The sequence below is a fragment of the Schistocerca serialis genome, chromosome 4, assembly GCF_023864345.2.
Source record: "Schistocerca serialis cubense isolate TAMUIC-IGC-003099 chromosome 4, iqSchSeri2.2, whole genome shotgun sequence".
Lineage (NCBI taxonomy): Eukaryota > Metazoa > Arthropoda > Insecta > Orthoptera > Acrididae > Schistocerca > Schistocerca serialis.
The window spans coordinates 429,081,351-429,093,226 of NC_064641.1; the positions used below are offsets into that span (position 1 = coordinate 429,081,351).

An 11,876-nucleotide genomic window follows, 5' to 3' on the forward strand; every position below is an offset into this window, starting at 1 on the left:
TGAAAATCGAACGTTCAATCCTAATTTTGGTCGCATGAGTGAAGTTAATACTTCCTTTCGACTTACGGCCAGTATTTTTCATGAGTGACACAATTTGAGAACTTGTTGGCCAGTGGAATAGTGGAACACCCTCTCCATCGAGGTAGCCAACATATGATGGAGCAATACCTCCTTGAAAGATCACGCCACGAAGCCCTTGAAGATCAGAAAGGGGTACCGCATTTAAAAATTCCGGAGATATAACTCCTGCTGTCCAGTGTACCGTCTGCGTGATCTACAGCTGATATTTCTGTGTACGTAATGGGACTCAGTATCATCACACCATGGGTTGTGCCCATATGAGGATGACATAGACAGTCACAGTATGTTCGTTCTGCTCAGAGCTTCTGCATAACGATACGTCCGTCACGATACCGTATGCACAACTGGAGAACTGGAACTCGTCTGAAACCACAATGTGGTTTGCCTCGTGTACCATCGTTTTATGCAACTATGTCATCACGCCTCACTCTGCTTCCTCATCAGGGCATGTAGCAAGTACGGTCGTTACGTACGCAGTTCGCAGTGCTGCAGTCGTCGTCACACTATCTGCGTGGATACTTTTCTTGCTGTGGTTTGTTGGTGGTGATCGTGTTCGTGTGTGTGTGGGGTGGGGGGGGGGAAGTGGGGGGGGGCGGAGAAGAGGCATCATCAGTCCCCTGACTTCCTTGATGTGCCCCTCCCACGACTTTGACTCCTATGTCAGCCTCCTCATCTCAGAGTGGCACTTACACCCAACTTCCTTAATAATTATTTGATAGATGTATCCCAATCTCCATCTTCCCGTACACATTTTATACTTCACAGCTCCTTCAGATGCGAAGAAAGTTATTACCTAATGTCTTATCATATGTCCTACCATCCTGTCTCTTTTTCGCTTCTAACTATTCTGCATATTTTTGTCATTGTGGTTTTTACTGAGAACCTCCACCTTTATTAACTTGTTAGTCCGGATAATTATCAGCATCCAACTACGGTAACACATCTAAGAAGATTCTATCCTCTTCCAGTATCCCATGCAGTCAGTGATTCACTTCCCTACAATGCTGTGCTTCAGACGTTACATTTCAAAAACTTCTTCCTCAAATTAAGGCCAGTGTTCCATAGTAAGTAACTTCTTTTGGCGACGAGTGCCCTCTTTGTCGATACTGTGCGTTTCATGTCCTTCTAGCTCCCTCCGATGTATATTATTTTCCTTCCAAGGTAGCAGGATTCTTTCACTTCATGACACAAACATCCACTAAACTTCGAACCACCGAAACTCACAGAAATATGCAGCACTTCGACACATGCTCCACAAACTCAACACAATGCCACTAAACAAAGAAAACTACCGAAACTAGCTCTGTATATTTACAATAGCAACTTAGTCACAAAATTAAACAACAAAATTAAATGAACAGTTACAACATTAAAGGCAAACACATAAAGAACAACACATCATAATCGGCGTGAACACACAGACTTAGTACCATGACAACAATAAACAACAATTGGGAAGACATAAGATGGTACTTTATGACATACAAAAACAGACCAAGTTCTCAAAAGACAAGCATAAACGTAGCTAAAACAACATACAATTCCATCAAAGAAAATGTTCCACATCTGGCAACAGGTAGAGTTGTACGATAAAGCACATATGTGTTAATTGCAATGTAACACATGTTATGACAGATACACTGAGGGAACAGGTATCGGATTTAAGGCCAGTTACAATGAACACATGAGAGCCAGGAAGTATAGGACAAGTTACTCCACGTTAACTCTGTGTACAGAATCACAAGCCAACCTCTAGAGAAGAGGACATGAAAATAGTAAGTACAGACAGTAATAGACACCTTCTAACCTTGCAGGAGAATTATGAAATACAAAAACCCAAAGTAGAAAAGAAAACCGTTTTGAATTACCATGTGCACATGACAAACAGCTCACTGTTTATATTAAGATATGAGATAGTAGAAAACACCCAGACAGATGATAATCAGAATAACTCTACACCATCTTTTTTGCCTCACTTTACCATGATTTCCCCCGAATAACTCATAACAAAAAATCAAATCATCCGAACACCTATCTTCAAAGCTATAAGACCCGCATTCAGCTTTCTACAACGCACTTCCTAACTAATTTCAATCCACTCCATCCTCCTCCCCAACTTTCATGTAAATATAGGAACTAGCATACATACGTACACACACAACGAGAGAGAGAGAAACAGACAGACAGACAAAGAGACCTGAAGTGGGTAGTCTGTAGGTGTAATTAGCTGAGTTGGCAACACTTATATAAACAAATAAGTAAAGGGAGATCAAGTGAACAACAGAAAACACTTAACCGTTCTCGTTAGAAAATCTTCCGTTAGAGTCAGACTAGTAATTGTGTTCCTCAGTAGTTAGCTTACGAAGTACGAAAATTAGCAAACAAATGATCGTGACTTGAAAATGTGTAAATATTTTTAAACTAAGCGGCAGTGAGACCTTAGACCTTTAAGTAGATGAGACGAGACGAAGATTTCCCCAAGAAAAACTAATAACTGTGATTATCTGGGAGTCAGAGTATGTGGTGCAACGGGTAATATGACACACTTCAATATTTCTTTAACTGTGAGAGCTAGTGCCATCTGATCACTGCTCCCATCTGGTGCTCAGTTACACAAATAAGCACGCAGAACGCAGTAACCGTTACTTTCCAGTTATCAGCGCAAAATAAAAGAGCCTGTTTTGTGTTTTTTCCTTCTAATGTTTGATCTCGAGTTTCTAAGAGATACAGCATTTCCTATCGTGTTGAACTGTAAGTTTCTTTCGTTATGCATATCTCTGCAAATTAACCGGTATGGTTATATAAGTATTGTATTATTATTATTATTATGAGCCAAGTACGAATGTGAAACTATACTTTTATATAAATCATTGTCGTTGTGGTAGTTTGACGCACACAGGCCGAGTGCGCCATTGTACCTCACTTGAGTTTTACACTAGCGATAGGCGGCAGCTAAATGAACTACACTGATGTGTATTCAATGAAGGGCAAAATAACACAGTGAATACTAGAATGAGTTCCTCTGTTCAGATGTCGAGGACGTACACCCATAAAATAGAGAGAGCTTCTTACATGGCGCATGAATTAGGAAATAATGTTAATGCGATTCGTAATGAGGCTTCACCAAAACTTACAAGAGGAAACACTACGCAAAAAATTGATGCTAAGAATGGAAGCATCTATATAGACCTTGGGTCCTCCATCCATATATTCTCCCGGACTAGAATTAGCATTCGCCAATTGTGCATTAAAACTACCTAAGGTATTTTATTGGCTAAGACCTTACGATTTAAGAAATCTGGCATGTAATTATGCCGAATGTGGTAACGTTGGACACAATTTTAATAAAAGAGAAAACATAACAGGAAAAGACTGTTATTATTGGTATCTGAAGCGTCTCCACAAATTACTTTGAGGAAACAAGAAGGAACTAATGTGAGAAAAAAAATAGCTTTCAGTAAAGAATCTTTAGATATCTTGTAACACCGAAAATGCAGATAAAATACCCTCTGCGCCATCCAAAATTTCCGCCGTTTAATATCTACTGATAACTTACACTGTACTTTTGATTCTAAAGCTGTGAGGTGCATTACAGAAATTATGTTTAATACGTAATCGATGTACTAATGTATTTATTTTTGACTGTATGCAATTGACTGAAATATAACGAAAACTCTGCAAATTGCTGCGTAATATCCAAGGGAACTTTATTGAAATGTATCGATGGCAATGACTAAATGTTAGTAGCTGTGCCATTGTTTATCTTTGCGTATGGAGAATTTGTCGTGTTGCGAACAGAGAGAAGGCAGAGCGGCGTGAGTCATGTCATGAGTGCGGAAGTGTTTGTTGGGCGCTCCCGACGCCGCAGCGTCAGCTATGCTCGCAGCAGTGTAGGCGCACCTAATTAGTTAACTCGCGAGTGCTGGGAGCACGGAAGGAGTGGACGGGCGGAGGAAGCTGCAGTTCCGACTACTGCCTGTCTTATAACTATCCGTGGCTCTGGATACGACGAGGGATTGTTCCCATCGAACAGCAGCAGCAGCAACAACGGCAGCTCAGCATTGTCGTCGGCCACATTCTCCGCCGTCCGCGCACCTACAACATCGTAAGACTGCTAACTAACAAATATAGTAATGTAGGGGCTTTTCCCAGCAACATTTCTTTCACAATACATGAATAACTTGAATAATAACTTGCAATAGTTAAAACTTGTAGGACAGATCTGTTGTCACTATCTTCAGACATTTAATACCAAGCAGGGTCCCTTTCCTTACATGAAATCACCGAGTGTTGTAAGAATACGAAAACTGATCATTTACTGCCAATCTCAGTCTAAATTAACTGCCACTGTAGCTGTTCATTCAAGTATTACGTAACAGAGGCTACTTAAGGTAAAGTAAAATTTCACTGGCAAAATTAATAATTAAAGATACAGTACAAATTAAGAGTGCCAAAATTCATTTATTCTGTATTGAGCTTAGCTAGTGCCTTCCGCTGGCTTAGTATGTATTTTATTTATCTTATTTTGAAAATAAAATTATTTGCCCATTTGCTTAAAGTAAATTCAGTTTAATCTTTTAATAATCAAACGTAAATTGCTTGCCTTTTTTCTAAATTTTGCGTCACATTAAACTGAGGTTACTGAAAGTTATATTTTACGTAACAGAGTTTAAGTAAAGCCAGTCTTTTATTTAACCAGTAATATCATTTATCGCTACTTTGAAAATTTTGTATTTCATTGCTCTAGCAGGCTGTCTACCATTTAATTGTCCCTTTTTTAGTTAATCAGTGTTTTCTGTGTTATTAGTGAGTTTTTGAGTAAACATTACGTGGTAACCTATCCGCCCTCCCCCTTGCGGTTCGTGAGCGGTTACATTATATTCCACTCATTTCAAAATTACCTTCTAAATTTAGTATAAATTTAGAATAGATTCTTCCTTTAGAAAAGTCTGTTGTACACTTTCATGTAACTTACCGGTGTTACTTTCCTCCGGTAACGATAGTCTTATTCACTGTAAAATTTCATTATGCATATGCAATAACGGCCAGTTACATCGGAATCTGTAGGCCGATGAGGAAGGGGGAGGTTACATGCGGCGACGCTGGTTACAGCACAATATCAATTTGGTACTGCTCTTGGCACTAATTTTCACTGTGCAGATTCGTAGCGAACTGAAACCTTCCGTTACAAATAATGTCGCCCACTCACGGTAGGAGTAAGTGCTGAAATAAGCCACAAAAATTTTTAATATTTCATTAATAGGAAAACAGGCAACATGATGGATACAATGGAAACTGATAATTTGATAGTACTTAACGGGAAACAATCGGCAGAACCAAGGAGAACGCTAGCAGTGGAACTCATTGTTGAGGAAACGGCGGGTAAGATCGTAATCGCTACCGCTGAAACACTGGAACAGAGGAATGTGGAATTCCTGGCATTGAAGAATGCTACGGAATTCGGAATAAAAATCAAACTCGAATCCAATGACGGTGGGTACGAGGAAACCCTTCAGAAAGAAACAGAGTTACGAGTCAAAACCAGTAACAGCCGGAAACATAAAATATTTTTTGAGCTTGTTGATAAGTAAAATTAATGCTCCGTCCGAATCAATAAATGCTCAGACCAAATCCATTACTGTTAAAGTTAATGCTCAGGCCGAATCAATAGAAGCTCAATCCGAATCAGTGAATGCTCAGTCTACAGCGATCAAGATTGTGAACAATAATATTGGAACTATTAACACGAAAGTAGAGGAAACCAAGAAAGAAATAACTGTAATGAATACCGAAATCGGCAATCTTAAGCAGGACATAGCAGAGGAACGGTCGAATATAGGAAGCATAAATAGTCTTTTTGGGACGGAAGTTCGGAGGACTGAACGGAAAGTGCAACGGACTAAATGGTTCAAATGGCTCTGAGCACTATGGGACTCAACTGCTGTGGTCATAAGTCCCCTAGAACTTAGAACTACTTAAACCTAACTAACCTAAGGACAGCACACAACACCCAGCCATCACGAGGCAGAGAAAATCCCTGACCCCGCTGGGAATCGAACCCGGGAACCCGGGCGTGGGAAGCGAGAACGCTACCCCACGACCACGAGATGCGGGCTGCAACGGACTGTTGATCCCATTATTGAAAGTAAAGTAATTGAAAACGCAGAATTATCACGACAAGACGAAAGGAAAGGGTTATGAATTTGCTAACTTTAGTATAAGATATGGATATTAGAGTGAAGAAACAGCTTACCACGTATGATGAGGAAAAGAGGAAAGTGGGAACGTTAGCGACGACTACTTGCCAAAAAGTTACCAAAGTAACCGAACTAGGTAAGAGACTAGACCAGCAACAGAACTTACTTCATGCCGCACGCGTAACTCAGAAATGTTGGCGAAGTAGGAGCGTTTCGATCCCCTCAGGAGACAGGGTGGATTGCACACAACCGAATTCATTACAGATTGCGAAAGGGAAAACACAGTCAACGAAAATGTGGCATACTGCGATATGTTCTCAATAGGTACCACAAATTGGATAACCCTCTTGCTGGAGCATATAGTGTCCTATCCATGGTCGAGTGATGTATTACGGACACACAACTCCGTGATTCAAATACAACATTAATTTATTTCTGTCCAAGGAACGTACATCAGCGAACATAGAACATTAATTCAAGGATAATCAATATTTCCAGAGTGTCTATAATTACAAATATCAACCCGCAACACCCTCCCCACCCTGGTCAACTTCTAGAGGAATGACCAGTTGAACGGGACGTGAGGTTATGGATCCTTCTGAAGTTCGTAAGGTTACAGTTCGTGTTATCCCACCTCTTCTTTCATGGGTATCTTCTATCCACGCCTTCCTCCACATGTGTCGTGGACGAACATGTTCTTGTAGAAGAACGACATCACCCAGCTGGAGTCTTCCTGAACCTGGCCTTGGTTGATGAGTTTCGTGGAAGTGTTCTACCATCTTCTGCAGCCGTTGAAACTCCTTGGACAAGTCCTTTCTAACTGGTGATTCTGGACCAGTAGGTAGTGTTGTGAGTCGATCACCTACAAGGAAATGTGCGGGCGTCAGTGGCTCAGATTCTTCTCCCCCTTGCGTAATTGGTCTAGAGTTTAGTGCTGCTTCTATGCTGACCACGATTTTGTTGAGATCTTCTTCGTCCAACTGTGACTGTCCTAAAACTTTTCTCAGGCAGCGTTTGACAGATCCCACCATCCGTTCCCAGAATCCTCCCCACCAAGGCGCGTGTGGGGCGATGAATTTCCAAGTGATGGCTTGCTGCCCGATGTACTTGTGCGTCTTGCTTGCCTTGAGAGCCTGCCAGAGCTCCTTCAGATCTAAGTGCGAGGCATGGAAGGTAGTAGCATTGTCAGTGTAAATTGTGCTGGGCACTCCTCGTCTTCCGACAAACCTTTGTAGGGCTTGAAGAAATCTCTCAGTTGACATATCTGAGCATAGTTCCAGGTGTATGGCTCGTGTTGTTGCGCATGTGGATAGAGCAATATACGCTTTCTTCGTAATATGTCCTTGTCTGACATATAATGGACCAGCAAAGTCAATACTTGTTACTGTAAATGGTTTCAGTTTGTTGAACAACATGAGCTTTCACCATCTTACAAGGTAAGCAAAGGTGTAGAACATGTTTAATTGCCTGTCGAGCTCTAAGGATCCAGAATTCTGTTCTCAGTTCAGATAACACTATGTTTACTCCAAGGTGATGCAAACGAATGTGAGTCTGCTGGATCTTTGCAGGCACCTTTTGCTCTCATCATTGCTGGCGTTCGTCTCCACGAAATGCGTCCGGAGCACGCCGTTCTATAACGCGAGAGAGTGGATTTTTTACAGTTGTCGTCAGTTAACCGTGGGTGGCTGCTGCGTTCGCTGGAAAGAGCACTGCCGTCGTTATCCGGTGTGGTCTAGTGGCTAGGATACCTGGCTCTCACCCAGGAGGCTCGGGTTCGATTCCCGGTACCGGAATTGCGGGTAATTCTGCAAACTGCAGCCGTCCACCGAGACGAATAAGACCGTTATCCAAGAATGGGTTGTAGCGAACTATCTGAGAATTACGTGGTAGAGGCTTGTTCTTGTATAGTGCATGCAGTTCGAGCCCAAATTGCTGCTGTTGAACAACTTGAAACCAGTAAGTGCGTGCTTCGCCCAAATCTGATGCTGTTAGTTCTCCAGACGTTCTGTTTTCTTTCAATAAGTGCCGTTTAAAGCGAAGTACCCATCCCGTAACTGTTAACAGCTTGAAGTAGCTACTGTACCGTGTAGCTGTTAAAACAGGAATCGTTGTTTGTACCATGAAGACTCGGTCTGTTAATTTCTTCTTTTCTGGCAAGGAGTGCTCTTCCGTCTGTAACATTCGAAGCCACTGTCTTCTGTTCTTTGTTAACCACGCAGGTCCATGGAACCATACAGAAGCATGGTGAAGTTTATCTGCTGTGGTACCTCTGGAGGTTAGATCAGCTAGATTTTCGTCACCAGGGCAGTGCCTCCACTGACGGATTCGTTAGTGGTTGTATTTCCGTAACACGGATTGACACAAACGTTTTCCATCGATTAGGATCATGTTATATCCATCCTAAGGCTACAGTTGAGCCAGTCCACAATGTTGCACGACTTGCATTATAGCTCGTGGCCTTACAGAAATAATGAAGTAGTCTTCATCCAAGAAGTGTCGCTAGAAGTTCCAGACGTGGAAGGGTTATTTCTTTGATGGGAGCTAGTCGGTTTTTACTGCAAACTAAATGGACTGATACCATATTTGTTTTGGTGCACCGTACATAAAGGACTGCTCCGTAGGCCTTTTCTGATGCGTCGAAAAAGACATGGATTTCTGGCTCAGTGTTTTCAGATACACCAACCCATCGGGGCATTTTATGTGTGAACATGATGACAATGTTGATACCCACATTCGCCAGCGTTTGCTAAGATCAAGGGGTAAAAGCTCAGCCCATTCAATTCCTCTTGACCAAATTTCTTGAAAAATTATTTTTGCACTGAGGGACACAGGCGACAACAAACCCAGTGGGTCATAGAATCTAGCAGCGTTTCGTAGTACTTCTCGCTTAGTGGCAGTCGGTAACATTGTTGTGAACAACAGTGAGCATATCAGTCTGTGTGTTCCAGTGGACTCCAAGTACCTCCGTATCTGTAGTGTTTATGACACCTTCTGATTGCCATGTTCCAATCAGTTGGCTTGAATTTGTGGCCCACTTTGCCAATGGTAGACTGATCTGTCCCATGAGTGATATAAGCTCATAATATAAGTTAATTACGGCATTGTCATCTTTAGCACCTGCTACAAAATCATCCATGTACATATTATCTTCAACAAGTAAAGCAGCTTGCGGAAAATTCATTTTGTGCATAACAGCAAGTTCTTTCAGCGTGGCTGCTAGAAGAAACGGACTGAGGTCAGTGCGAAAGGTAGTCGGGTGAAGCGGTACGTAATCCTTTCGTCAGTTGTAATATAGTTTCCTTGTTGATCTACGATTACTTTGTACCAAAAAAAAAAAACCTCGTGAGATCTCTATCTTTCCTGTGAAGAACTAACTGTAGAAATACTTGTTTGATATCGGTAATTAAGGCTACTTGATTTAGACGGTATCTCAGTAATATTGAAAGAATGTCAGGAAGTAAATTAGGACCTATTTCTAAAGAGTCATTCAATGAACGTGCATTCTGGTCGTGCAACGAACCATCAAATACAATCCTCCATATGATGACACCTAACTTTTCTTTCTTTACTGCATGATGTGGCAGATAAAATGTGTCACGCAATATCTGTCCAGAAGGGGTCACTTCCACATGTCTCTTCTTGATGTGTTATACAATTTGCGCCTCGTAAATTTGTTTCAGTTTCTTGTTCTTCGTAAACTTTTTCTCCAGTGAGGCAAATCTTTTCTCTGCTTGCTGAAGATTACTAGATAACATAACGTTGGGTTTTCTGGGGAAAGACACCGCTCTTCTTTTGTCTTCGGTGCAGTAGGGTTTTGAGAAAACTTGCAATAACACCAATTCCTTCTGATTTAGAGTTGTTGTTTCATCTTCTGTGATTCACATTGTTTCTAATTTCCAGAAACGTCGTAAAATATCGTCAGTTGTTGTCGCTGTCTCTAAACTGATGTAGTTTGCCGTCACAATGTTGGCCGTGGTGCTTGATTTGCTTCCACTGAGAATCCTACCTAGAATGGAAGGTACCAGAACAACTGATGGCGTTAGTCGAATCGGATGGGAATCTTTAACGATTTTCCAATAGTAATCTGCTCCGATAACAATCTCGATGGGAAGACCTTCTGTACCATCCCTTAGGTCCGCAAACTGAAGTCTCCGTGTGCGAACAAGTTTTTTTTTTAAATCGGAAGGCACAGTTGGGTGCGCGGAAAATGAGTATGTGCTTTCAAACGCAGTCATAGACGTCTTGGAATTAGTCCATGCACCCTGCAGTGTGAATTCTACGACTCTACGATGCGTTGAAGTTGCGGATAGCATTTCAAAGGCGTTGTCTACCGCTATCCAGAACGCAGCGAGTAAGTTTGCTTAATCCTGCGGGTCCACTGACCCAAACTCGAGCTGTCTGAAGATAAGTAAAACCTGCTGAACTTACGTCGATTCTTCCTACAGATGTAGAGCTAATTTGCTGAGAAGATGAAGAAGAGGCAGCAATGTCAGTACAGATAGCTTTGTGATGACTTTTCTTGCACTTAGAACACGAGACCTTGCCCTTCTTACTGCAGTTTCTAGCATTATGACCTCGGTTTAAACATATAAAATAGCACTTATCTTGCTTTAGTTTATCGATACCTTGTTGGCTGTCAGTTACTATGTTGCAGTCTTGGGCCCAATGAGAGCGAGCTTCGCAAAATACGCAATACGGTTGTACCGGTACTTCTCGTTTAGGCTTACGCGGATATTTCGCTTGCTTTGAATTTATGTGAAGAGCTGCTGCAGTGGGCGTGAAGCTAGGAGATGACTGATATTCTGTACGGATCTTTTGTGCAGTGAGAGCACCACGAACTTCTTCTTCCAAAAAGTTAAGTAGTTTCAGGACATCTCCTTCCGCTACTTCGGTTCTTCTAGCATGAATGACCCATTTCTGGCACATTTCAGCGGGAAATGCACGCAGAATTTTCGGAGTGAGAATTTTACCGTATGCCACTACGTCTTCTGCTAAGGTACGCAGTGCTTGACTACGACGGTTACATTCCAGGAATGTACTGTTCAGCGTTTCAGGTGTCCCTGACGGTACAGGCTTTCGCACATCCAAATAATGCGATTGCTATCTCCGTATCTATTCAATAAAATTTTCTTTGTTTCTTCATACATGTTTCCCTCGTAGGGAAACATGTTTGTTTACTGTAGAAAGGGATGTGTCTTTATCAATGGTCGATTCAAATTGTTCCCAGAAGCGGGACCACATTTCGACATCTCCACAAAATGACTCAAGCTTAATTGGTGGTAGCTTGACAGAGTGGAATACAGTTGGTTGTATGAGCACTGGTGGTGACTTGATATTCATCTGCGACGTTGTGGCTGAAAGCTTGTAATCTATTGCTTTTGTAGCCCTCTGTATAGCGCGTTTGACTTTATCTATATATTCCTCACAGCTCATCATGTCTGCATTGTATTCATCGTCAGAGAGAAAATTATGAATAGCGTCATCTAATGAAACGAGCTTCTCTAGAGTTTCTTAAAGACGTTCCCTGTAATGTTCAAAATCATCAAACGGGCTTTTTGGTATGAGCATCAACAGCCGCTCAAAACCGCGTAGCATTAG

At 41.7% G+C, this 11,876-nt stretch overlaps 1 non-coding gene across 1 annotated transcript; it reads left to right on the plus strand.

Annotated features, from left to right (window-relative positions):
- The first annotated feature begins 7,999 nt into the window (after nt 1-7,999).
- On the plus strand, nt 8,000-8,071 carry Trnae-cuc (transfer RNA glutamic acid (anticodon CUC)). The gene has a single exon. It is a non-coding gene; the product is annotated as a tRNA-Glu (tRNA).
- Nucleotides 8,072-11,876: the final 3,805 nt, after the last annotated feature.